Consider the following 26,700-nt stretch of genomic DNA (forward strand, 5'->3'; position numbering starts at 1 on the left):
CTATGGCTGTAGCGAAAGCAGCAGCGATTCTGGCTGTAGCGAAAGCAGCAGCGATTCTGGCAGCAGCATAGACAACAAGAAGGATGATCCAGACTGGAGTGCGGGAGAAGAGGAGCAGAGTGGGGATGAGGAGCTGCAGGATGACGATGGGCATCAGGCTGAGGATGACCTAGCGCTGGTGGTGGCTGACCAAGGGCAAGAGATGGTGGTGGCTGACCATGGGCAAGAGATGGTGGTGGCTGACCATGGGCAAGAGATGGAGGTGGCTGAGGATGACCTAGCGATGGTCGTGCTTGAAGGTGGCCTCGCGATGGTGGTGATTCCTGACAATGACCACGCACCGGTGGTGGCGCCGGTGATCCCAGAGCTGGGCGACATGACCACGCCAATTGAGGTAGAAGACTACATCCCACTGCCTCCACCGCCTCCACCGCCTCGCCGCTCTTGGCGCATCAGGCTGAGGAAGGAGAAGGAGAAGAACAATGCATGAGAACTGAACTTTGTCAGGTATGTCAGATCTCCAAAATGATATATATATACTTAGTTACCTATGTTATCTCTAATATGCTTAGTTTCCTATAGGTTAGCTTCATTTTACCTAAGTTGGCTCTAATATGCTAACTTAGAGCTTATATGCTTAGTTTCCTATAGGTTAGCTCCAAAATAACTTATGTTAGCACAAAATGATCAAGTTTACATAATAAGCTTATAATCTTTTTCTTATTCTTCTTCTTTTCCAAAATGACATAGGTTAGCTTCATTTTACCTAAGTTGGCTCTAATATACTAACTTAGAGCTTATATGCTTAGTTTCCTATAGGTTAGCACCAAAATAACTTATGTTAGCACAAAATGATCAAGTTTACATAATAAACTTATAGTATTCTTCTTATTCTTCTTCTTTTCCAAAATTCTTCTTATTCTTCTTCTAGTGTTCTTCTTCTTCTAGTATTCTTCTAGTCTTCTTCTTTTTCTTCTTCTAACTTCTTGTTTATCATTTTGCAGATTTGATTTAATTCACGGAAGCTTGCATGGATGGAGTGCTTCTTTTCCATTTGTGTTTTTATTTTGTATCAATGTGAAACTTTTGTGAATTGATGGATAACGGTGTTGGATGAACAATGTGAAACTTTTGTAATATGTAACGATGGAACTATGTGTTGGCTATGTATGTATATATGATGGAACTTGTGTGTTGGCTATGATTGTTATATGGATGCTTGTTGTATATATATGTGTTGGATATCTCATAGGTGAAATAGTGACCTGAGATTAAGAAGAGTTGTATATGATGCAGCAAGAAAGTTTTGTCAATCCTAAAGGTGCTAACAAAATATGCAAGCTCCAGCGATCCATCTATGGACTGGTGCAAGCATCTCGGAGTTGGAATATACGCTTTGATAAGTTGATCAAAGCATATAGTTTTATACAGACTTGCGGTGAAGCCTGTATTTACAAGAAAGTGAGTGGGAGCACTACAACATTTCTGATAAGTATATGTGAATGACATATTGTTGATCGGAGATAATGTAGAATTATTCTGCAAAGCATAAAGGAGTGTTTGAAAGGAGTTCTTCAAAGAAAGACCTCAGTGAAGCTGCTTACATATTGAGCATAAAATCTATAGAGATAGATCAATACGCTTGATCAAGACGGTCAAAATTATCCTTAGCGGAATAAGGATATGTTTCTCGATTATGGAGGTGACAAAAAGGTTCGTCGTAACGGGTTACGTCGATGCAAATTTTGCCACTGATCCAGATGACTCTAAATCTCAATCTGGATACATATTGAAAGTGGGAGCAATTAGCTAGAGTAGCTCTGCGCAGAGCATTGTTGACATATAAATTTGAAAATACTTACGGATCTGAATGTGGCAGACCCGTTGACTAAACTTCTCTCACAAGCAAAACATGATCACACCTTAGTACTCTTTGGGTGTTAATCACATAGCGATGTGAACTAGATTATTGACTATAGTAAACCCTTTGGGTGTTGGTCACATGTCGATGTGAACTATGGGTGTTAATCACATGGTGATGTGAACTATTGGTATTAAATCACATGGCGATGTGAACTAGATTATTGACTCTAGTGCAAGTGGGAGACTGAAGGAAATATGCCCTAGAGGCAATAAAAAAGTTATTATTTATTTCCTTATATCATGATAAATGTTTATTATTCATGCTAGAATTGTATTAACCAGAAACATAATACATGTGAAAATACATAGACAAACAGAGTGTCACTAGTATGCCTCTACTTGACTAGCTCGTTGATCAAAGATGGTTATGTTTCCTAACCATAGACATGAGTTGTCATTTGATTAACGGGATCACATCATTAGGATAATGATGTGATTGACTTGACCCATTCCGTTAGCTTAGCACTTGATCGTTTAGTTTGTTGCTATTGCTTTCTTCATGACTTATACATGTTCCTATGACTATGAGATTATGCAACTCCCGTTTACCGGAGGAACACTTTGTGTGCCACCAAACGTCACAACGTAACTGGGTGATTATAAAAGTGCTCTACAAGTGTCTCCGAAGGTACTTGTTGGGTTGGCGTATTTCGAGATTAGGATTTGTCAATCCGATTGTCGGAGAGGTATCTCTGGGCCCACTCGGTAATGCACATCACTATAAGCCTTGCAAGCATTGCAACTAATAAGTTAGTTGCGGGATGATGTATTACGAAACGAGTAAAGAGACTTGCCGGTAACGCGATTGCACTAGGTATTGAGATACCGACGATCGAATCTCGGGCAAGTAACATACTGATGACAAAGGGAACAACGTATGTTGTTATGCGGTTTGACCGATAAAGATCTTTGTAGAATATGTAGGAGCCAATACGAGCATCCAGGTTCCGCTATTGGTTATTGACCGGAGACGTGTCTCGGTCATGTCTACATAGTTCTCGAACCCGTAGGGTCCGCACGCTTCAAGTTCGATGACAGTTATATTATGAGTTTATGTGTTTTGATGTACCGAAGGTAGTTCGGTGTCCCGGATGAGATCGGAGACATGACGAGGAGTCTCGAAATAGTCGAGACGTAAAGATCAACATATTGGACGACTATATTCGGACACCGGAAAGGTTCCGAGTGATTCGGGTATTTATCCGGGAGTTACGGCAATTCGCCGGGGAGTGTATGGGCCTTATTGGGCTTTAGGGGAAAGAGAGAGAGAGAGGCCGGCCGCGCGCCCCCCAAGGCCTAGTCCGAATTTGACTTGGGGGAAGGGCTGCGCCCCCTCCTTCCTTCTCTTCTCTTTTCCCTTTCCTTCTCTCCTACTCCTACTACTTGGAAGGGCTCCTAGTTCTACTAGGAAAGGGGGAATCCTACTCCCGGTGGGAGTAGGACTCCCCTAGGGCGCGCCATAGAGAGGGCCGGCCCCTCCCCTCCTCCACTCCTTTATATACGTGGCCAGGGGGCACCCCATAGACACAACAATTGATCTCTTGATCTCTTAGCCGTGTGCGGTGCCCCCCTCCACCATAATCCACCTCGATCATATCGTAGCGGTGCTTAGGCGAAGCCCTGCGTCGGTAGAACATCATCATCGTCACCACGCCGTCGTGCTGACAAAACTCTCCCTCAACACTCGGCTGGATCGGAGTTCGAGGGACGTCATCGAGTTGAACGTGTGCAGAACTCGGAGGTGCCGTGCGTTCGGTGCTTAATCGGTCGGATCGTGAAGACGTATGACTACATCAACCGCGTTGTGCTAACGCTTCCGCTTTTGGTCTACGAGGGTATGTGGACACACTCTCCCCTCTCGTTGCTATGCATCACCATGATCTTGCGTGTGCGTAGGAATTTTTTTGAAATTACTACGTTCCCAAACAATCAAGTGTTCTCAAATCCTTAAAGATTCAATCCGATAAGATAACTTCCAAGGGAAAACTCAATCCATTACAAGAGGGTAGAGGGGGAGAAACATCATAAGATCCAACTATAATAGCAAAGCTCGCGATACATCAAGATCGTATCACCTCAAGAACACGAGAGAGAGAGAGAGAGAGAGAGAGATCAAACACATAGCTACTGGTACATACCCTCAGCCCCGAGGGAGAACTACTCACTCCTCGTCATGGAGAGCACAGGATGATGAAGATGGCCATCAGAGAAGGATTCCCCTTCCGGCAGGGTGCCGGAATGGGTCTAGATTGGTTTTTGGTGACTACGGAGGCTTCTGGCGGCGGAACTCCCGATATATTGTGCTCCCTGAAGTTTTTAGGGTATATGGGTATATATGGGAGGAAGAAGTATGTCGGTGGACCTCCGGGATGTCCACGAGGTAGGGGGCGCGCCCTGGGGGGTGGGCGCGCCCCCCACCCTCGTGGGCAGCCCGGGACTCTCCTAGTCCAACTCCGATACTCCGTGGGCTTCTTCTGGTCCAAAAATAAGTTCCATGAAGTTTCAGGTCAATTGGACTCCGTTTGATTTTCCTTTTCTGCGATACTCTAAAACATGGAAAAAATAGAAACTGCCACTGGGCTCTGGGTTAATAGGTTAGTCCCAAAAATAATATAGAAGTGTATAATAAAGCCCATAAACATCCAAAAAAGATAATATAATAGCATGGAACAATCAAAAATTATAGATACGTTGGAGACGTATCAGCATCCCCAAGCTTAATTCCTACTCGTCCTCGAGTAGGTAAATGATAAAAATAGAATTTTTGATGTGGAATGCTACCTAACATATTTATCCATGTAGTTCTCTTTATTGTGGCAAGAATATTCAGATCGATAAGATTCAAGACAAAAGTTTAATATTGACATAAAAATAATAATACTTCAAGCATACTAACCAAGTAATCATGTCTTCTGAAAATAACATGGCCAAAGAAAGCTATCCCTACAAAATCATATAGTCTGGTTATGCTCCATCTTCACCACACAAAATATTTAAATCATGCACAACCCCAATGACAAGCCAAGTAATTGTTTCATACTTTTGATGTTCTCAAACTTTTTCAATCTTCACGCAATACATGAGCGTGAGCCATGGATATAGCACTATAGGTGGAATAGAATGGTGGTTGTGGAGAAGACAAAAAGGAGAAGATAGTCTCACATCAACTAGGCGTATCAACGAGCTATGGAGATGCCCATCAATAGATATCAATGTGAGTGAGTAGGGATTTCCATGCAACGGATGCACTAGAGCTATAAATGTATGAAAGCTCAACAAAAGAAACTAGTGGGTGTGCATCCACCTCGCTTGCTCACGAAGACCTAGGGCATTTTGAGGAAGCCCACCATTGGAATGTATAAGCCAAGTTCTAGAATGAAAGATTCCCACTAGTATATGAAAGTGACAACATAGGAGACTCTCTATCATGAAGATCATGGTGCTACTTTGAAGCACAAGTGTGGTAAAAGGATAGTAGCATTGCCCCTTCTCTCTTTTTCTCTCATTTTTTATTTTTTTATTTTTTTTATTTGGGCCTTCTCTTTTTTTATGGCCTCTTTTTTCTCTTTTTTTAGTCCGTAGTCTCATCCCGACTTGTGGGGGAACCATAGTCTCCATCATCCTTTCCTCACTGGGACAATGCTCTAATAATGATGATCATCACACTTTTATTTACTTACAACTCAAGAATTACAACTCGATACTTAGAACAAGATATGACTCTATATGAATGCCTCTGGTGGTGTACCGGGATGTGCAATGATGCATGAGTGACATGTATGAAAGAATTATGAACGGTGGCTTTGCCACAAATACAATGTCAACTACATGATCATGCAAAGCAATATGACAATGATGGAGTGTGTCATAGTAAACGGAACGGTGGAAAGTTGCATGGCAATATATCTCGGAATGGCTATGGAAATGCCATAATAGGTAGGTATGGTGGCTGTTTTGAGGAAGGTATATGGTGGGTTTATGATACCGGCGAAAGGTGCACGGTATTAGAGAGGCTAGCAATGGTGGAAGGGTGAGCGCATATAATCCATGGACTCAACATTAGTCATAAAGAACTCACATACTTATTGCAAAAATCTATTAGTTATCAAAACAAAGTACTACGCGTATGCTCCTAGGGGGATAGATTGGTAGGAAAAGACCATCGCTCATCCCCGACCGCCACTCAGAAGGAAGACAATCAATAAATAAATCATGCTCCGACTTCGTCACATAACGGTTCACCATACGTGCATGCTACGGGAATCACAAACTTCAACGCAAGTATTTATCAAATTCACAACTACTCAACTAGCACAACTTTAATATCACTATCTCCATATCTCAAAACAATCATCAAGTATCAAACTTCTCTTAGTATTCAACGCACTTCATATGAAAGTTTTTATTATATCCCTCTTGGATGCTCATCATATCAGGACTAATTTCATAACCAAAGCAAATTACCATGCTGTTCTAAAGACTCTCAAAATAATATAAGTGAAGCATGAGAGTTCATCTATTTCTACAAAATAAAACCACCACCGTGCTCTAAAAAGATATAAGTGAAGCACTAGAGCAAATGACAAACTACTCTGAAAGATATGAGTGAAGATCAATGAGTAGTCGAATAATTATGCAACTATATGAAGACTATCTAACATTTAAGAATTCCAGATCTTGGTATTTTATTCAAGCAGCAATCAAAACTAAATAAAATAAAATGACGCTCCAAGCAAAACACATACCATGTGGTGAATAAAAATATAGCTCCAAGTAAAGTTGCCGATAGAAGTAGACGAAAGAGGGGATGCCTTCCGGGGCATCCCCAAGCTTTGGATTTTGGTTTTCCTTTAATATTACCTTGGGGTGCCTTGTTAATCCCCAATATTAGGCTCTTGCTACTCCTTGTTCCATAACCCATCGAATCTTTACCCAAAACTTGAAAACTTCACAACACAAAACTTAACAGAAAACTCGTAAGCTCCGTTAGTATAAGAAAATAAATCACCACTTAGGTACTGTTGTGAAATCATTCTAAATTCATATTGGTGTAATATCTACTGTATTCCAACTTATCTATGGTTCATACCCTCCGATATTACTCATAGATTTATCAAAATAAGCAAACAACACATAGAAAACAGAATCTGTCAAAAACAGAACAGTCTATAGTAATCTGGCTCAAACGTATACTTCTGGAACCTCAAAAATTCTAAAGGAAATTGATGGACATGAGGAATTTATCTATTAATCATATGCAAAAATAATTAACTAAGTATCACTTTCCAAATAAAAATGGCAGCAATTCTCGTGAGCGCTAAAGTTTCTGTTTTTACAGCAAGATCACAAAGACTTTCCCCAAGTCTTCCCAAAGGTTCTACTTGGCACAAACACTAATTAAAACATAAAAACTCAATCATAACAGAGGCTAGATAAATTATTTATTACTAAACAGGAGAAAAAATCAAGGAACAAAAATAAAGTTGGGTTGCCTCCCAACAAGCGCTGTCGTTTAACGCCCCTAGCTAGGCATGATGATCTCAATGATGCTCACATAAATGATAAGAATTGAAACATAAAGAGAGCATCATGAAGAATATTACTAGCACATTTAAGACTAACCCTCTTCCTATGCATAGGGATTTTATGAGCAAACAACTTATGGGAACAATAATCAACTAGCATAGGAAGGCAAAACAAGCATAACTTCAAAACTTTAAGCACATAGAGAGAAAACTTGATATTATTGCAATTCCTACAAGCATATGTTCCTCCCTCATAATGATTTTCAGTGGCATCATGAATGAATTCAACAATATAACCAGCACCTAAAGCATTATTTTCATGATCTACAAGCATAGAAAATTTACTACTCTCTACATAAGAAAAATTCTTCTCAATCGGATTAGTGGGAGTATCATAAGAGACTCGAATACTATAAATTGTTTCCACATTAAAAGAGTAATGTTCAGAAAAAGGGTAATCATAATCATGACAAGTTTTATAAATATAAGCATCACTACTTTTATAGCATAAGTATCATCACAATAATCATCATAAGTAGCAACTTTGTTCTCATCATAATCGATTGAAACCTCTTCCAAGATAGTGGAATCGTCACTAAATAAAGTCATGACCTCTCCAAATCCACATTCATAATTATCATAAATAGAAGGCATGCTTTCATCATTATAAATTTGCATATCAAAACTTGGGAGACTAAAAATATCATCTTCATTAAACATAGCATCCCCAAGCTTGGGACAAACATTTATTGCAGCAAATATATGCTCAAAAACATCACCTTCTTCAAACATAGCATCCCCAAGCTTGGGCCTTTTCATATCATAAGCATAATCACTCTCATCATCAATAGTATGGATAGCACTGATAGTATAGCAATTATCATATTCTTCCAAGCAAGTGCCAAAAAGATTTTCAAGATCATAAGAAGTATCATTATCTTCCCAATCATAATCATCACAACAAGCAATAGGCATAACGAGATCATCATCAAGTGCATCATCTTCCACAATTATATTTTCATGAGGCACAACAGTAATAGGAGTAACATTATTTGGGAGAGATATCTTTTTACCTCTCTTCCTTTTTCTTTTCTTCTTATTCACCACATCATGCGTGGGTTCAATCCTCTTTTTGGAGCTCCTTATTAATGAGATTGGTTGAATAGAAGGCTCCTCCTCATTACCTGATTCATCATAAGAAATAATAGGAGGATATTGGGAAGTCTCTTCCCTTTCATTAGTATTCTCTTCATCTTCTATTTGTTTTCTTTTCTTTATGTAATTGGCAATATAATGATTTTCAATACAATTCACCGCACAATACATATAAATTTCCTCTAGATCAAAGCGAAGAAGTTTATCACGGGAAAATACTGGAAGATAGTTAGTTATACGTTTCATTTCTTCGTAACCCATAAGCAAACTAAGTTCATTATGATGTGCAAGAGAAATCAAGTCATCACAATTTTTGGAAACGATTAGATCATGAAACAATTTGCATCGGATGGTTAAATGAACACGTTCATTACAAAGCTCACAAGTATGGCCAAGAAAATTTAAATATTCAGCACAAACATCTATCCTTTCTTGCAACAATTTAGTTTCTAAATGCTTATGCCTCTTGCAATATCTATCTTCCCTATTTGGTGTGTACTTGCAAACCCAATGCACTCCACAAAAATTGACATGTTTATAGGAGACATTTTCATCATAACTAGTGCAATCATCATTAGTACTATGGATATTCAAGGAGTTCATACTAAAAATATTGCAATCATGCTCATCATTCAAAGATTTAGTGCCAAACATTTTAATGCATTCTTCTTCTAACACTTTGGCACGCTTTTCCTTCCCATCATACTCACGAAAGATATTAAAAAGATGAAGCGTATGAGGTAAACTCAATTCCATTTTTAATAGTTTTTTTATAAACTAAACTAGTGATAAAACATGAAACAAAAAGATTTGATTGCAAGATCTAAAGATATACCTTCAAGCACTAACCTCCCCAGCAACTGCGCCAGAAAAGAGCTTGATGTCTACTACACAACCTTCTTCTTGTAGACGTTGTTGGGCCTCCAAGTGCAGAGGTTTGTAGGACAGTAGCAAATTTCCCTTAAGTGGATGACCAAAGATTTATCAATCCATAGGAGGCGTAGGATGAAGATGGTCTCTCTCAAGCAACCCTGCAACCAAATAACAAAGAGTCTCTTGTGTCCCCAACACACCCAATACAATGGTAAATTGTATAGGTGCACTAGTTCGGCGAAGAGATGGTGATACAAGTGGTATATGGATGGTAGATAAAGGTTTTTGTAATATGAAAATATAAAAACAGTAAGGTAACTAATGATAAAAGTGAGCGCAAACGGTATTACAATGCTAGGAAACAAAGCCTAGGGTTCATACTTTCACTAGTGCAAGCTCTCTCAACAATAATAACATAATTGGATCACATAACTATCCCTCAACATGCAACAAAGAGTCACTCCAAAATCACTAATAGCGGAGAACAAACAAAGAGATTATGGTAGGGTACGAAACCACCTCAAAGTTATTCTTTCCAATCGGTCCGTTGGGCTATTCCTATAAGTGTCACAAACAGCCCTAGAGTTCGTACTAGAATAACACCCTAAGACACAAATCAACCAAAATCCTTATGTCACCTAGATACTCCAATGTCACCTCAAGTATCCGTGGGTATGATTATACGATATGCATCATATAATCTCAGATTCATCTATTCAACCAACACAAAGTACTTCAAAGAGTGCCCCAAAGATTCTACCGGAGAGTCAAGACGAAAACGTGTGCCAACCCCAATGCATAGGTTCATGGGCGGAACCCGCACGTTGATCACCAAAACATACATCAAGTGGATCAATAGAATACACCATTGTCACCACGAGGATCCCACGCAAGACATACATCAAGTATTCTCAAATCCTTAAAGACTCAATTTGATAAGATAACTTCAAATGGAAAACTCAATCCATTACAAGAGAGTAGAGGGGGAGAAACATCATAAGATCCAACTATAATAGCAAAGCTCGCGATACATCAAGATCGTATCACCTCAAGAACACGAGAGAGCGAGAGATCAAACACATAGCTACTGGTACATACCCTCAGCCCCGAGGGGGAACTACTTCCTCCTTGTCATGGAGAGCACCGGAATGATGAAGATGGCCACCGGAGAAGGATTCCCCCTCCGGTAGGGTGCCGGAACGGGTCTAGATTGTTTTTCGGTGGCTACGGAGGCTTCTGGCGGCGGAACTCCTGATCTATTGTGCTCCCCGAAGTTTTTAGGGTATATGGGTATATATGGGAGGAAGAAGTACGTCGGTGGACCTCCGGGCTGTCCACGAGGCAGGGGGCGCGCCCAGGGGGGTGGGCGCGCCCCACACCCTCGTGGGCAGCCCGGGACTCTCCTGGTCCAACTCCGATACTCCGTGGGCTTCTTCTGGTCCAAAAATAGGTTCCGTGAAGTTTCAGGTCAATTGGACTCCGTTTGATTTTCCTTTTCTGCGATACTCTAAAACAAGGAAAAAACATAAACTGGCACTGTGCTCTGGGTTAATAGGTTAGTCCCCAAAATAATATAAATGTGTATAATAAAGCTCATAAACATCCAAAACAGATAATATAATAGCACGGAACAATCAAAAATTATAGATACATTGAAGACGTATCAATCAACATGGCCAGGCCGGCTTCGGCATGGGAGCAGTGACAGCGGTGTGTCAGCGGCTTGTTTTGACGGTGGTAGTTATTGTCCCGTGGTCGAGAGACCTTGATGTAAATTTTTTTATTTAGGATTTTTTGTACTTTGGATGAACTTTTAAATTAAATCTGAGTATTTTAAAAAATAGATAATATTTTAAGATAGACTAATCAAGTGCATAAGTATTTGCATATTGTTTAGTATAGTAATACATACGAGTGTACACATGTCTTATGTGCATGCAAGAAAATTGATTAGGAAAGAGGAAACTAAACACATGAGCATGTCCGGATTTTTTTGGCAAACATGAGCTTGTCCATTTTCATGGAAGAAACTAGGGCGAATCTTATCTAGCGTTGCAGGCGCGCATTATAGGCCATTCTGCAAACGGGTGCCTACAGCACACCCCTCTCCTGCGACCTGGGCCGGCTCATTTAACTTTTCATTTGTTTCCTGTTAAAAAACAAAAAAAGTCGACGAAGCTCCAACATAGCTTCATGTGGTCTCCTTGGAGTAGCGAGGTTAGGGTTTCTGACAACGTTTCTATAACGGCGAGATTTGGGGTCAAGTGCTTCAGATCAATTCACGGGTTTAATAATGATGATTATGACTCAAGCGATGCTACACAGACGACATTATATGGACGATTTATAGACGACAACCCATATCAGGTCGTCCATGCATATCGTCAAAAGGGTGCAGGCGACTAGATTTGTATCATGCAGCTATTGTGCATGGTATGCATCGTCTGCTCTGCACAACAGTTTTGTTATGACTCATGGGTGCTGGTCATTAGGAGCACGAGCACTAAGACTTCTCGGATATGATCAACATGCCCAAGCCGGCTTCGGTATGGGAGTGACGATAGGGTGTGTCAGCGGCTTGTTCTGACGGTGGTAATGATTGTCCTGTGGTCGAGAGACCTTGATGTAATTTTATTTTATTTAGGATGTTTCGTACATTTGATGAATTTTAAAAATAAACCTGAGTATATTTAGCTTGTTTGTTTCCACGGAAGAAACTAGGGAACAAGAAAAAGGATCCGACATCGGGGTTTGAACCCCAAGACCCTCTCTGTTCTAAGCACATAGACATAACCACTACGCCAGCTCGTTTCGTTTACGCTTAACTTACTTCTTTTTTTCATTTTATTTCCCTATTTGCGTAATTTTTTCTTTTTTTCTTTTTTCTTGGAATGGTTTTGTTCGGTTTTTTCTTTCCTTTTCTTTTATCTGAATGTGTGAACTTTTTCTTCAAATTCATGATTTTTTTTCAAAATCAATGAGCTTTTCTTCGAGATTGATGATCTTTCTTCAAAATCTATGGGTTTTTTTTAAATCATGATTTTTTTTTAAATTGATGAACTTTTTTTAGATTTCCTTGAACTTTTTTTCAAATTTATGCATAATTCTTAAAATTGATGAACGTTTTGTCGGTTTTGTGAACTTTTTTTTTGAAAATCCGGTGAATTTTTTTTCAAATTCATGAACTTTTTTGATTTCGTGAACAAGTTTGTTAAAACAATGAATTGATTTTTCAAAATCGATGAACTCTTTAAAATTTTGTGAATTATTTTTCATAAATACGTTTTCCTTTGTCAAATAATACTTATAGGGTTGAAAAAGGGTCAAATAATATATAACGTCAAAGTCGTCATGGTGCAGTGGTTAATGCGCTATGTGTGGTCGTGATGGCACTCTAGTTCGAACGCCACTCTTTTTGCAGAATAATAGTGTTGATATTGTTTTTTCCTGCTGGAGGCGATTGATGCTGGGCCGGCCCATTACTACTCGACGGCACTAAACGCGATTGCTTCCCTCTCGCTAGGGTTTTCTCCTCTCGGCGGCGATTCTAGCCGTCGTTGAGATTGCTTCTTCCCTACCGGCTGATCTGGTCCAGGGAACCGATTCGGGCTAATCAAGGGGTGCTCCTCGTAGCACTGCCCGGCCTTGATTGTGTTCTCTCCATCCCAGGCGGCTAGGTTTAGGGTTTCCTGCTGTTCATACCCGGTGCTGACGAGATCGGGTAAGGGTTTGACGATGGCTGCGGAATCTGGAAGCAAGCCGGCCACGGCTGGCGGCTCTACGTCCGCAACAGTGATAGAGAGGATGATGGAGGAGCTAGGGCTCCAGGAGGAGGATATGGACGACGTAGTGGTCGACGAGACTGCTGTTCCTCAGGATGCCGCAAGATTGTTGGCAATAGCCCGTGTGCACATCGATAGGAAGTACAGCCAAGGATGGTTCTTCCGGAACATGCGAGCTGCTTGGGATCTCGCCCATCCGGTAAATTTCAAACCACTTGAATCAAATTTGTACACCTTGCAGTTTAATTGTTTGAGGGATTGGGAAAGAGTCATGCAGGAGGGGCCCAGGAATTTTCGGGGGAACGCTGTCATTATTACCCCATACGATGGTATTACTCAACCATCCAGGGTTAAGCTTGATACTTTGGATATTTGGATCCAGATACATGACGTCCCGGCACTATATGCTCATCTGGTTCCTTCGCTAGCTGGCAAGGTGGGAGAAGTGTTACATGTGGAGCAGACATCCTATGATTTTGCTGGTAACTTTTGCCGCGTGTGGGTCAAGATCAATGTCCACAAACCTCTGAAGAATGTTGTTTCAATAATTAGGGGCAAGGAGAGGCAGATTTATCGGATCAATTATGAGCGCCTCCCGGACTGGTGCGCTGTTTGTGGTCATCTGGGACATGTATAAAAAGAACATGGGGATGGTATCGACCCAAATTCAGCCCTAGTCTTCAGAGATCTCCGTGCTTCTTGGACAATGAGGACAGGTAGCGGCCCTGGTGGAGGACGAGGTCGTCATGGAGGAAGAAGAGGAGGGCGTTCGAGCACTCGGGACGCTGGGAAGGGATCGGTTGGTGACGATCTCTACAGAGAAGGGGAAGAACAGGATGATACGGCTGCGGCTATGATGATGGATGATCCCAGCAGGAAGTGGGGAGAGAGGCCCGAGTCTGCTTCCACCGCAGTTTTGAGGCTTGAAGAGCAAACATGTATGCTACGGGGTGACGAGCTGGCTATAGTTGCAACTGCAAACAGTGTGACTAGCCCACCACCGACAAGAGATTCGAAGCGCACAAAGATGGAGGAACAGGAGAAAGAAGATCAGAACAAGACTGTGAAGAATTTGGCGGGCTCCTTTGAGGAGCGCCGCCGGGCCCAATGAGTATCTTTTGTTGGAACTGTCGCGGGGCGGGCAACGCCGCGACAGTCCAAGAACTTCGTGAGTTCGCGAGGAAATTTGCCCCTACCCTTTTATGTATTGTTGAAACACAAACTGAAGGATCTAGGGTAGAATCTTTAGCAAGTACTTTGGGTTATGACCAAGCTTATGCAATTGATAATCAAGGTAGAAGTGGTGGCTTAGGTTTGTTTTGGAAAAATGAAATAAAGGTTGATGTTTTGGGTTACTCTTGTTATCATCTTGATGTTTCTGTCGAGGAACCCGGAGAGGATCTATGGAGAATGACATGTGTATATGGTGAGGCCCAGACTCACCTGCGTCATCAAACATGGACAATGTTAAAAAACATAAGCACTTTGAGCCCGTTGCCTTGGCTGTGTATAGGAGATTTCAACGAAGTTCTACGTCCAAGCGAGCATGCCGGGGTTGGACAACGTAGTAATGCACAGATCCAAGCTTTCCGTGAAACCACAGATGTTTGCATGTTGATGGATATTGGATACAAGGGGAGATTTTGGACTTTTGAGAAGAAGGTGGCCGGAGGGACTTATACAAGGTGCAGACTAGACAGGGCTTTGGCCAATCCTCAGTGGTTGGCTCGTTTCCCTTCAGCAGGTTTGGACCACCAGGTGGCTGCTACCTCGGATCATGGTCCCATTCTCCTAGACCTTGGTCGAGCAAGAGAAGCAAAACCACCACAGAGTTTTCGGTATGAGGCCATGTGGGAAAAACATGAAGGCTTTGGTGGGGCGGTGAGCGAGGAATGGTCGGCTATGGGGCCTTGTGAAAGTGTTCAGGAGTTACATGATAAGCTGGAGGCTGTTTCCAAGGGGATTACCAGATGGAGCAAGACGTCTTTTGGGAGTGTGAGACGGGAGATCAAAGACCTAAAAAAGAAGCTCGATGAACTACGAGCGGATCCGTTGCGCACGGCACCAACGCATGTGGAGATCAAGATTAATGAAAGATTGGTGGAGCTTTATCATCGCGAAGAGATCATGTGGAGACAGCGGGCCAGAATTGAATGGCTTTCCTCGGGCGACAAGAATACAAAATTTTTCCATCTTCGGGCTAGTCTACGGAGGAAGAAAAATATGATCAGGGCTCTTGAGAATGCGCTGGGTGTGCTGGAAGATGACCCAGCTGAGTTGAGATCAATGGTGAATAATTTTTACCAGGACCTCTACATGTCCGAAGGGGTGCAAGGAGTTGAGCAGGTGTTGGAACATGTCCCATGTAAGGTAACAGCAGCAATGAACGAGGAGCTTTGTGCTACATATACAAAAGAAGAGGTTAAACAGGCACTCTTTCAGATGTTCCCAACTAAGGCCCCTGGCCCTGATGGTTTCCCTGCGTAGTTCTATCAGAAACATTAGGACACATGCGGTGATGATGTGACTAATATTGTTTTAAGGATAGTGAGAGGGGAGGAAAGCCCCGAGTGCATTAACGAAACAGTCTTGGTACTTATCCCGAAGGTGAACAGCCCCACTCTCCTTTCACAATTTAGACCAATAAGCTTATGTAACGTTTTGTATAAAATAGCATCGAAGGTTGTGGCCAACAGACTGAAGAAAGTGTTACCAGACATCATATCTCAAGAACAGTCAGCTTTTGTGCCTGGGAGATTGATCACGGATAATATCATATGTGCTTATGAGTGTTTACACTTCATGAAGAGAAAGAAGTCTAAAAATAACAGCTTTTGTGCACTAAAGTTGGATATGATGAAGGCTTATGATAGGCTAGAGTGGGACTACTTGAGAGCCATCATGGGCAAGTTGGGTTTTGCACAGATCCAGATTAACACAGTTATGACGATGATCTCTAGTGTCTCTTTTTCAGTTCTCTTCAACGGAGAGAAGCTTGAGAAATTTAAACCTTCTAGAGGGCTACGACAGGGAGATCCCATCTCCCCTTACCTTTTCTTGATAGCAGCAGAGGGCCTTTCGTGCCTCTTGAAATCTAGTTCACAATCGTCATTGTTGGCAGTTATTAAGGTGGTACCCACGGCCCCCGCCGTTAACCATCTATTATTTGCAGATGACAGCCTGTTGCTTTTCAAGGCGAGTGTGCAGGTGGCAGAGAGGATATCAAGCTTGTTGGAAACTTATTGTCAGGCTTCGGGTCAGAAGGTAAACAATGCAAAATCATCTATATTCTTCAGTAAGGGGTGCTCTCAAACAATCAGAGACGGGGTGAAGAATAAAATCCAGGTGCATAATGAGTCTCTAAATGATCGTTACTTGGGCATGCCAACGGAAGTGGGACACTCAAAGAATGGTACTTTCAAGTATTTGAGGGACAGAGTGTGGGAGAAGGTAAAAGGATGGATGGGAAAATTACTGTCTGCAGCAAGCAAGGAAGTTTTGATAAAGTCAGTAGCCCAGGCGATCCCAGTATATTCTATGTCTTGCTTTAGGCTCCCGAGAGGACTGTGTGAGAGTGTCGCATCAATAATCCGACAGTTCTGGTGGGGTTGTAAGGACGGAAGAAGGAAACCAGCTTGGGTATCGTGGGATACAATGACAATGCAAAAATATATGGGAGGCATGGGATTTAGAGATATGGAAATTTTTAACTTGTCCCTTTTGGCAAGGCAAGCATGGAGGCTATTGAATGATCCGGAGTCGTTGAGTGCTAGAATATTGAAGGCTTTATATTTTCCTGATCGATCACTATTGGAGGCAGAATTGGGTTCCCGTCCTTCACAAATTTGGAGAGGCATTCTCGATGGGAGAGATGTAGTAGCGCAAGGTATCATTCGAAGGATAGGAGATGGAGAAAACACGGACATCTGGGCTCATAACTGGATACCAAGGGAAAGTTACAAAAGGCCCATTACTTCACTGGTTCCGGACCCCCCTCGACGTGTGGCAGAACTAATAGAAACATCGATGGCAGTGTGGAATGAGCAGCTGGTTCGTACGGTGTTCACTCCTTTTGATGCAGAACCAATTCTTCAGATCCCGTTATGCACTAGACGGCTCTCACATTTTTGGGCTTGGAGCGAGGAACCAAGAGGTCACTTTTCGGTAAGCTCGGCGTACCGTATGCTAGTGCGAACCAAACAAAACAGAGAGGCTTGGCTCGAAGGCAGGGAGGGCACATCAAACTTAGAAGCTAAAGGAGCTGAATGGAAGTCTTTGTGGAAGGTGCAAGTTCCCTCGAAAATCAGGGTTTTCCTGTGGCGTCTCGCAAGAAATTCTGTCCCGTCGGCGGCTGTGTTACATAGGCGTAATATGTCTACATCATCATCTTGCAAATTATGTGGAGTACATGACTCATGGAGGCACGCGTTACTGGACTGTCCTATGTCTAGGAGCACCTAGGCGCTTTCAACTGATATCATCTTGGATCAGCTAAGTCTCAATCAACAGGATAGTGCCAAGGAGTGGATATTTGCCATGGAGAAAGCTCTTTCGTCAGATGAGTTCGTAAGATGCGCGACAACGCTATGGGCGTTATGGGGGGCGAGACGGAAGGCGATATATGAAAATATATTCAAGAGCCCGTTTGCTATTCATGGCTTTGTAAACACATATCTGGGAGAGATCCAGGACTCGACTCCGACGAAGATGAATCGAGGGATTGCGGCCACCAGAGGCACGGGATGGCTTGCTCCACCGGAGTTCTATATGAAAATTAATGTGGATGCTGCAGTGGGCAGAGGGGGGCGACATGGAGCAGTCGCGGCGATCTGTCGAAGCAATGATGGTTCTTTTTCAGGTGCATCATCGATAGTATTCACAAACCAAGGCGATCCGACTACCCTCGAAGCAATGGCGATCAGGGAAGGTTTGGCGTTAGCCCAAGATTTGAATGTGCACCGAATACATCTAGCGTCGGATTGCCAAGGCGTGGTGGCTGAGATCAAATCTGGGAGTGGATCGGCTTATGGTGCTATCGTAGAGGAAATTAAGTTATCTATTCCTTCTTTTATTTCATGTGACATAGTTCATGAGTTTAGGAGCTCCAATAAGGAGGCTCGCAATCTAGCGAAGTGCATTAAGGTTAGGGCCTGGGCGTCATGTATGGCTGGGCCATCCGGAAGGTTTTTCTTTCGTCTCTGTAAACATTGTGACGGGTTGAATAAAGCTTCGCGAGATTGCCTTAAAAAAAAGAAACTAGATAAAAATGGACGCTCCTCGAGACAGTAACGGATAAGGACCGTGTGCAGCCTGCTGCAGGCAGAATGGCAGGGATAGCGCGGTACGTACCGGCGGGTTTCTGAGCTGAATCCGCCGCGGCACCAATCGGCTTCGGGTTTCTGAGCTGGCCATGGCTTCCCCTCGCCATCGCCAGGACGGAGACGGACCACACGACGGCGCGCCGACGTACGCCGGCATGGCGGAGCTGGTGCCGGCGCTCCCGCTCGAGACGCGGTGCCCGCCGTTCGCGCTGCGGCGCTACGGCGGCTTCTGCCTGCCGGAGTCGGCCCTGCGGGGCGGCCTCCCGGCGTTGCACGCCGGGTTCGCGCCCAGGCGCGCAGACGTGCTCCTCGCCAGCTACCCCAAGTCCGGCACCACCTGGCTCAAGGCCCTCGCCTTCGCCACCGTCCGACGCGCCGCGCAGCCGCCTTCTTCCATCGACCACCCGCTCCGCCGTCGCAACCCGCAGGACTGCGTCCCGTTCCTCGAGGTCCGCGACGGGCACATGGCCGAGCTCGAGGCGCTCCCATCCCCGCGCGTGCTCGCCACGCACCTCCCCTACTCGCTCCTCCCCGACCGCGTCGTCGCTGACGACGGCGTGCGGATCGTGTACGTCTGCCGAGACCCCAAGGACGCGCTGGTCTCCTCGTGGCTCTTCACCAGGAAAGCGTCCGCGAGTGTCGGAGTGAACTCCGACTCCTACTCGCTGCAGGAGGCGGCCGAGCTGTTCCGCGAGGGCCGGTGCTTCTACGGCCCTCAGTGCCGGCACGTGCTCAAGTACTGGGACGCGAGCCGCCGGCCCTCCGGCGGCTGCGGCGGCGAGGTGCTGTTCCTGAGGAACGAGGAGATGCTGCGCGACCCGGCGGGGAGTCTGAAGACGATGGCGGAGTTCATGGGATGCGGCTTCTCCGAGGAGGAGGTGGCGCGAGGGGTGGTGGACGAGATCGTGGACCTGTGCAGCCTGGAGAAGCTGAGGAACATGGAGGCCAACAGGGACGGGCGGCGGAACGCGTCGGGCATCAGGAGCGACTCTTTCTTCCGGAAGGGGGTCGCCGGGGACTGGAGCAGCCACTGTCGCCGCAGATGGGGAAGATGCTGGATGAGGCCGTGGAGGACGCGCTCCAGGGGTCTTGGGGCGGTCACCGGAACCCGTCAAATTGATCGAGGCGATCTCCACAACCTAATTGCAGACCCCGCCGCTTGCCCGGAGCTTTATACCAGAATGATTGAGCTCCGAACACCACCAACCGTCTAGGGCGCCAAGGCATCCAAGAGGAACAAGCTCTAGGGTGCCCAAACACCCAAGAGTAATAAGCTTCTCAAACTTCACTTCCACGTAAAACCATGAAGAACTCAAACCGATGTACCAAATGCAATGGCAAGGGCATACGGAGTGCCCAAGTCCTTCTCTCCTAAATCCCACCAAAGCAACTAATGCTAGGGAGGAAAATGAGAGGAAGAACGAAAGAAGAACACGAAGAACTCCAAGATCTAGATCCAAGGGGTTCCCTTCACTTGGAGGAGAAAGTGATTGGTGGAAACGTGTATCTAGATCTCCTCTCTCTTTTCCCTCAAGAACTAGCAAGAATCATTGAAGGGATTGAGAGTTAGCAAGCTCGAAGAAGGTCAACAATGGGCGAAGAACACGAGCTCAAGAGATAAGGTTCATTGGGGAAGAAGACCCCCTTTTATAGGTGGGAAAAAATCCAACTGTTATGCTCACAGCCCGCACAGAGCAGTATTACCGCTCCAAGGAGCGGTACTACCGCTAGGGCGGTAGTAGCCCTTTGAAACACAACAGCGAGGAGGCAAAAAAGCCATAAGAACCGTTGGAGCGGTAGTACCGCTTGACCTCACGGTACTACTGCTAGGGGTAGCGATACTACTGCTAAGGGTAGCGGTACTACTGCTTACGAGCGGTACTAAAAAAATTACATCCGTGCCTACCACCGCTGGACTTGTGACGAGATTTTGGTCCCGAGCGGAAGTAGCCACGGAAGTAGTCGCGGTAGTACCGCTCCCAAGAGCGGTACTAAAAAATTACATCCGCAACAACCCCTTTTAAGGACACCAAAACCGACACAACTTCTGCAAACGGACTCCGAATTCGACGAAACCAAGTTTGTTGGAAAGCTAGCGACAAGGGCTAACACAATCTTGATAGAAATACCAATAAGAAGCAAATGAGAGAAGGCCTAAAAGAAAATGGTGAGAACCCTTCCTCGGATAAGACCGGTAAAACCTCCAACACCGAAAACATCATAGAAGACGCATGCAAACTCCGTTTTCGATGAACTCAAGCTTGTCATCAAGATGACCATAAACTCTAAGACTCACAAAGAGAACCAAACAAGAACCAAGAAACATGATGCAAGGATGCAATGGTTTGAGCTCTCGACGAACGATACGATCAAGCTACTCACTTGAGATCCCCCCTTGATAGTATGGCTATCGATTCTATAACCCGGTCTCCCAACTACCACCATGAGACCGGTAAAATAAAAAACCTATCAAGGGCAAACCTTTGCCTTGCATATGATCCACTTGAGCTAGATGATGGCGATCTTTTCCTCCTCAAGATGGACCACCTTTCTTGATTGCGTTGGGTCGATGGAGACTAGATGATTGCTCCCCCATACTCCACTATGGGTGAGCCACTCTTCGGCACATCTTCACAAGTCCATTGACACCACAATGGATGGCAAGCTTCAAGCACTTGATCTCTTCGTGATGCTCCACTTGAACTTGCACACGGCAATCTTGATGACGATCACCACTTGATGTCATCCTTTCCATGGGTTGTATGATATCTTCCTCTTGACGCAAGCCCATGGACACGTACCTAACCCCACATAGACTCTCACATAGACCATGGGTTAGTACACAAAGTGCAATGGACAATTCTTACCATACCATGTGATCACTTGACCCCTCTCGGTACATTTCTACGCTTTGTGAGTTGATCAACTTGATTCATTCTTGACTTAGTCTTGATCAACCTTGAATCTTTCCAACTCTCTTCGTTTGGATGATGTCTTGAAGGTAAACATGAATGATCACACAATCTTCTTCTTCTTCTTCTTCTTCAAGACATGCTTGCAATAAGCTCAACACTCACATGACCAATCTTTGGATAATTCCTTAATAGCACCTTGGTCAACCCATAAACTCCTTGAAATCAACACATGGACTTCAAGAAATGCCTATGGAAAAATCCTTCAAATATAACTCAATGCAACCGTTAGTACATAGAGAATGTCATCAATTACCAAAACCACACATGGGGGCACCGCATGTCCTTTCAATCTCCCCCATTTTGGTAACTGATGACAATCACTTTCAAGAGAGTTTATATAAGGAATTATGCATCACCATGCAATGCAACAACCAATAATGCATGTGTAGGAGATGCGTATGCTTAGGAATAAACCAAAGCCAGAAGAGACAACTCTCTTAAGTTCTCCACAAAACTCTCTGAAACTTATCCCCCATTGGCATCGATTGCCAAAATGGGCTAAAAGCTTAGAAGGCCAATATAAAATGTGTTCCTCCATAAATTGTGTATTTCTCAACAAGAGAGTGGAATGCAATACACATATCCAATGGTAAATATTGGAGGAAGACAAACTATATTGAGGCCCAAAGATTGCAAAAGGAAGATATGCCACAAAGACATAACAAAGAGAGAAACAAGCAATCAAGCAATCAAAAGATACCAATTGAAGCAAGCTATCAAAAGATACTAATTGAACCAACTAGGCCAATGATCCTACGAGCCACATGAAAAAGGATATTATGATATGAGCAAAGGAGTGTTCTAAAGAAACTAGAGAAGCTCCCCATGATTTGTGTACACATAAGAATATTTGTATTTGGATACAAAGTGCATAAAGTAGGATCATAGCTCCCCCAAAATCAATAAAAACTTACAACAAGTGCAAGTGAGCATATAGGAAACAAAGCCTAGTACTTGGAACAAACACATGGTTGAGCAACAAGTAAAAGAGGCAACTTAAGAATGGGCTCAACCAAAATGATGTGTGTGAGTCAAGGCAATGCACTTGAGAAAACTAATGTACGGATGAGCATTAAGCATCAATAAAGTCTTGAAAGAATGAGGCACACGGTGCAAGGCCTATCATTCCCACACACAACTAGCAAATGGGTTCACAAGCTTACTAATAAGCATATAATGAACCTATGCTTGTGACAAACCGTGGTGAAGAAAGAAGATGAAAGCCTCATCAAGATGAGGGATACACAAAGCACATCACTCCCCCAAAATGGGATGTTCCATTAATCTCTCACAAGAGCCAACTAACATACAAACAAGATGCACAAAGGCTCAACGCACTACACACACATACATGATGTGCAAACCAACACACACATACTTGATTACTCAAGATAAGCAAATTGGAGGCACAACATATACAACCACATGCAAGGAACAAAACCAAAACATGCAAAGGGGCAAGTAACTTTCGATGTAAACAATTTAAGTACAAGTTACCGGAAGGAGGCACATTGTATCTAGAATAGAAACTTGATAACCCAATTGACTTGGCTTGAGACAATAAGAATGATGAAGTCCCCTTAAATCTTCACCCAATTGACTTGGCTTGAGACAATAAGAATGATGAAGTCCCCTTAAATCTTCATAATGTAGCCAAGTCTCCAATGCCCTCCAACAACACCTATTGATCAAGTTTGAGCTAGTTGGTCCCCAACCAAGTTGGGTCCTAAGAGGTTAGTGATGACCCACAAGTATATGGGATCTATTGTAGTCCTTTCGATAAGTAAGAGTGTCAAACCCAACGAGGAGCAGAAGGAAATGATAAGCGGTTTTCTGCAAGGTATTCTATGCAAGTACTGAAATAAGTGGTAACAGATAGTTTTGTGATAAGATAATTCGTAACGAGCAACAAGTAACAAAAGTAAATAAAGTGCAGCAAGGTGGCCCAATCCTTTTGTAGCAAAGGACAAGCCTGGACAAACTCTTATATAAGGAAAAGCGCTCCCAAGGACACATGGGAATATCGTCAAGCTAGTTTTCATCATGTTCATATGATTCGCGTTCGGTACTTTGATAATTTGATATGTGGGTGGACCGGTGCTTGGGTGTTGTTCTTACTTGAACAAGCATCCCACTTATGATTAACCTCTATTGCAAGCATCCGCAACTACAACAAAAGTATTAAGGTAAACCTAACCATAGCATGAAACATATGGATCCAAATCAGCCCCTTACCAAGCAATGCATAAACTAGGGTTTAAGCTTCTGTTACTCTAGCAACCCATCATCTACTTATTACTTCCCAATTCCTTCCTCTAGGCCCAAATAATGGTGAAGTGTTATGTAGTCGACGTTCACATAACACCACTAGAGGCTAGACAACATACATCTCATCAAAATATCGAACGAATACCAAATTCACATGACTACTAATAGCAAGACTTCTCCCGTGTCCTCAGGAACAAACGTAACTACTCACAAAGCATATTCATGTTCATAATCAGAGGGGTAATAATATGCATATAGGATCTGAACATATGATCTTCCACCAAATAAACCAACTAGCATCAACTACAAGGAGTAATCAACACTACTAGCAACCTACTAGTACCAATCCCGGACTTGGAGACAAGAATTGGATACAAGAGATGAACTAGGGTTTTGAGAGGAGATGGTGCTGGTGAAGATGTTGATGGAGATTGCCCTCTCACGATGAGAGGATCGTTGGTGATGACGATGCTGATGATTTCCCCCTCCCAGAGGGAAGTGTCCCCGGCAGAATAGCTCTGCCGGAGCCCTAGATTGGTTCCGCCAAGGTTCCGCCTCGTGGCGGCGGAGTTTCGTCCCGAAAGGTTGCCTAAGATTTTTTCCTCGATGAAAGACGTCATATAGAAGAAGATGGGCATCGGAGAGACAACAGGGGGCCCACGAGGTAGGGGGGCGCGCCCTGGGGGGTAGGGCGCGCCCCCACCCTCGTGGACAGGTGGGCCCTCCTCTGGTGAACTTCTTCCGCTGGATATTTTTTATTATTTCCAAAAATGAGTTTCGTGGAGTTTCAGGACTTTTGGAGCCGTGCAGAATAGGTCTCTAATATTTGCTCCTTTTCCAGCCCAGAATTCTAGCTGCCGGCATTCTCCCTCCTTATGTAAACCTTTTAAAATAAGAGAGAATAGGCATAAGTATTGTGACATAATGTGTAATAACAGCCCATAATGCAATAAATATCGATATAAAAGCATGATGCAAAATGGACGTATCAGTTAGTCACAATAGGCTTGGCTACCCAAATGGTTCTTTTCTTGAAACCACTTTGAGTACCAACCACTTTGGAAAACACATGGCCAACATTATCCTTCCCAAGAGAATAGATATCATCAATAATAATTGGGTTGGATAAGTTACCACTAGTGCATGAAGAGGCGAGGTGACCTTTCTCACGACATAAGTAGCAACGTCTACTCTTCACTTTCTTCTCACTTGATTTCTCAACTTGAGAAGCATTAGCTTGAGGATTCTTGGGAAGAGGACTTTCTTCAACTTGTGGTTGAGCATGAGAATGAACTTGTGGCCGCTTCCCTTGTTGCTTGGCACTAATGGCCTTCTTATTCAATTGGCAAGATCTAAAATAATGCCCTTCTAATTTGCACTTGAAGCAAACAATCTTGGCTGAATTCTTGACTTGTTCTTGGCCCTTCTTTTGGTTCATCTTGGAATTCTTCTTCTTGTTGGAGTTGAATCCAAGTCCACCTTTGTCATTGGGGGATTTTTTGCATACTCAAGATATTGTTGAGTGTGAATTTCCCTTCATGACTCTTTTCAAAGTCTTCCTTCAAAGAAGTGACTTGGGCCTTGAGCTCTTTGATTTTCTCTACATGGTTAGTCTCAACACAAGTACTAGAGGAAGTATAAGCTTCATCGTTAGAGCAACAAGGCAAGAAAAGCAATTCATCACAAGATGTACCAACATTGTGAGTAGATGAATTACAAGGACTAGCACATGGCAACATAGCATTTTGACTAGAAGTAGTGCTTGTATCAACATGAGGCTCACTAGATGTTACCTTAGCAATCATGGCCTCATGAGCTATCTTTAGCACATTATGGGATACTAGAAGATCATCATGAGAGCTTGAGAGCTTTTCATGACTTTCTTCCAATTTCCCATAATTGCTAGATAGCAACTCAAGTTGAGCCCGTAGCTCAACATTCTCCTTCAAAATGGATGCTTCACAAGTAATAGAGTTAGTAGCACAAGCATCATCATTAACAACAAGAGGATAGGATAACTTGGAAAGCTCTTTTAAATAAGAAGCTTCAAGTTGAGCATGAGATTCAGGGAGTTTGATGAGCTCACCCTTAATGACCCTTGAGCCATTTTTGAGGTGCTCAAAATCCTCAAGGAGTCTAGCATGAGCAACTTCAATCTTAGCATTTTTAGTTTCAAAATCATTGGTCACCACAAGAGCTCTATCACGAGATTCCCTCACTCTAGATAATTCTAGAGCAAAAGCCTCCTCAAGAGATTCCTTGGTGGTTTGTTCAAGTTCAAGAGCTTGAGAGAGGTCCGTGATCTCATTAGCGTAATCATGCTCATGACCTTCCATTTTTTCAATGGTGACCTCATGCTCCTCGAGATGAGATTCCAACTCCTCAATATATTTCTTGCCCTCAATGGCAATGGACATGATTTCCATAAAGTTGGAACAAGCAATTTTATTTTCATGAAGAGCTTTAAAAATCATTTCCCCATTAATTTTTAAGGAGGCAACACTATCATTCTCTTCATCATTATCCTCATCATCATTAGCATTAACATCATCATCAAGAGACATAGGGGGGGTTCAAAGTAGGAGATACCTTTGAAGCCTTAGCCATAAGGCATAAAGCAATAGATGATGATGTAGGATCCCTTGAAACACCATTTGAGGCCACATCTTGTTCCATGGAGTCACTACAAAAAAATACACTTCCGTGATGATACGTGTTTGTCACAGTAGGTCGCGTTTTTTGTCATGCATGTACATCCAAGACAAATTTATGATAGAATCAAGATAGTCATACCTGTGCTGTCATAGAAGTGTTCCATGACATTACCAAAATTATCATCACGGAAGTGTCCACTTCCATGACGATAATTCGCGCGTCA

General features: G+C 43.3%; 1 pseudogene; it reads left to right on the forward strand.

Moving 5' to 3' along the window:
- The first annotated feature begins 18,628 nt into the window (after positions 1-18,628).
- On the forward strand, positions 18,629-19,764 carry LOC125556593 (annotated as a pseudogene).
- Positions 19,765-26,700: the final 6,936 nt, after the last annotated feature.

This window comes from Triticum urartu, chromosome 5 (assembly GCF_003073215.2).
Source record: "Triticum urartu cultivar G1812 chromosome 5, Tu2.1, whole genome shotgun sequence".
Lineage (NCBI taxonomy): Eukaryota > Viridiplantae > Streptophyta > Magnoliopsida > Poales > Poaceae > Triticum > Triticum urartu.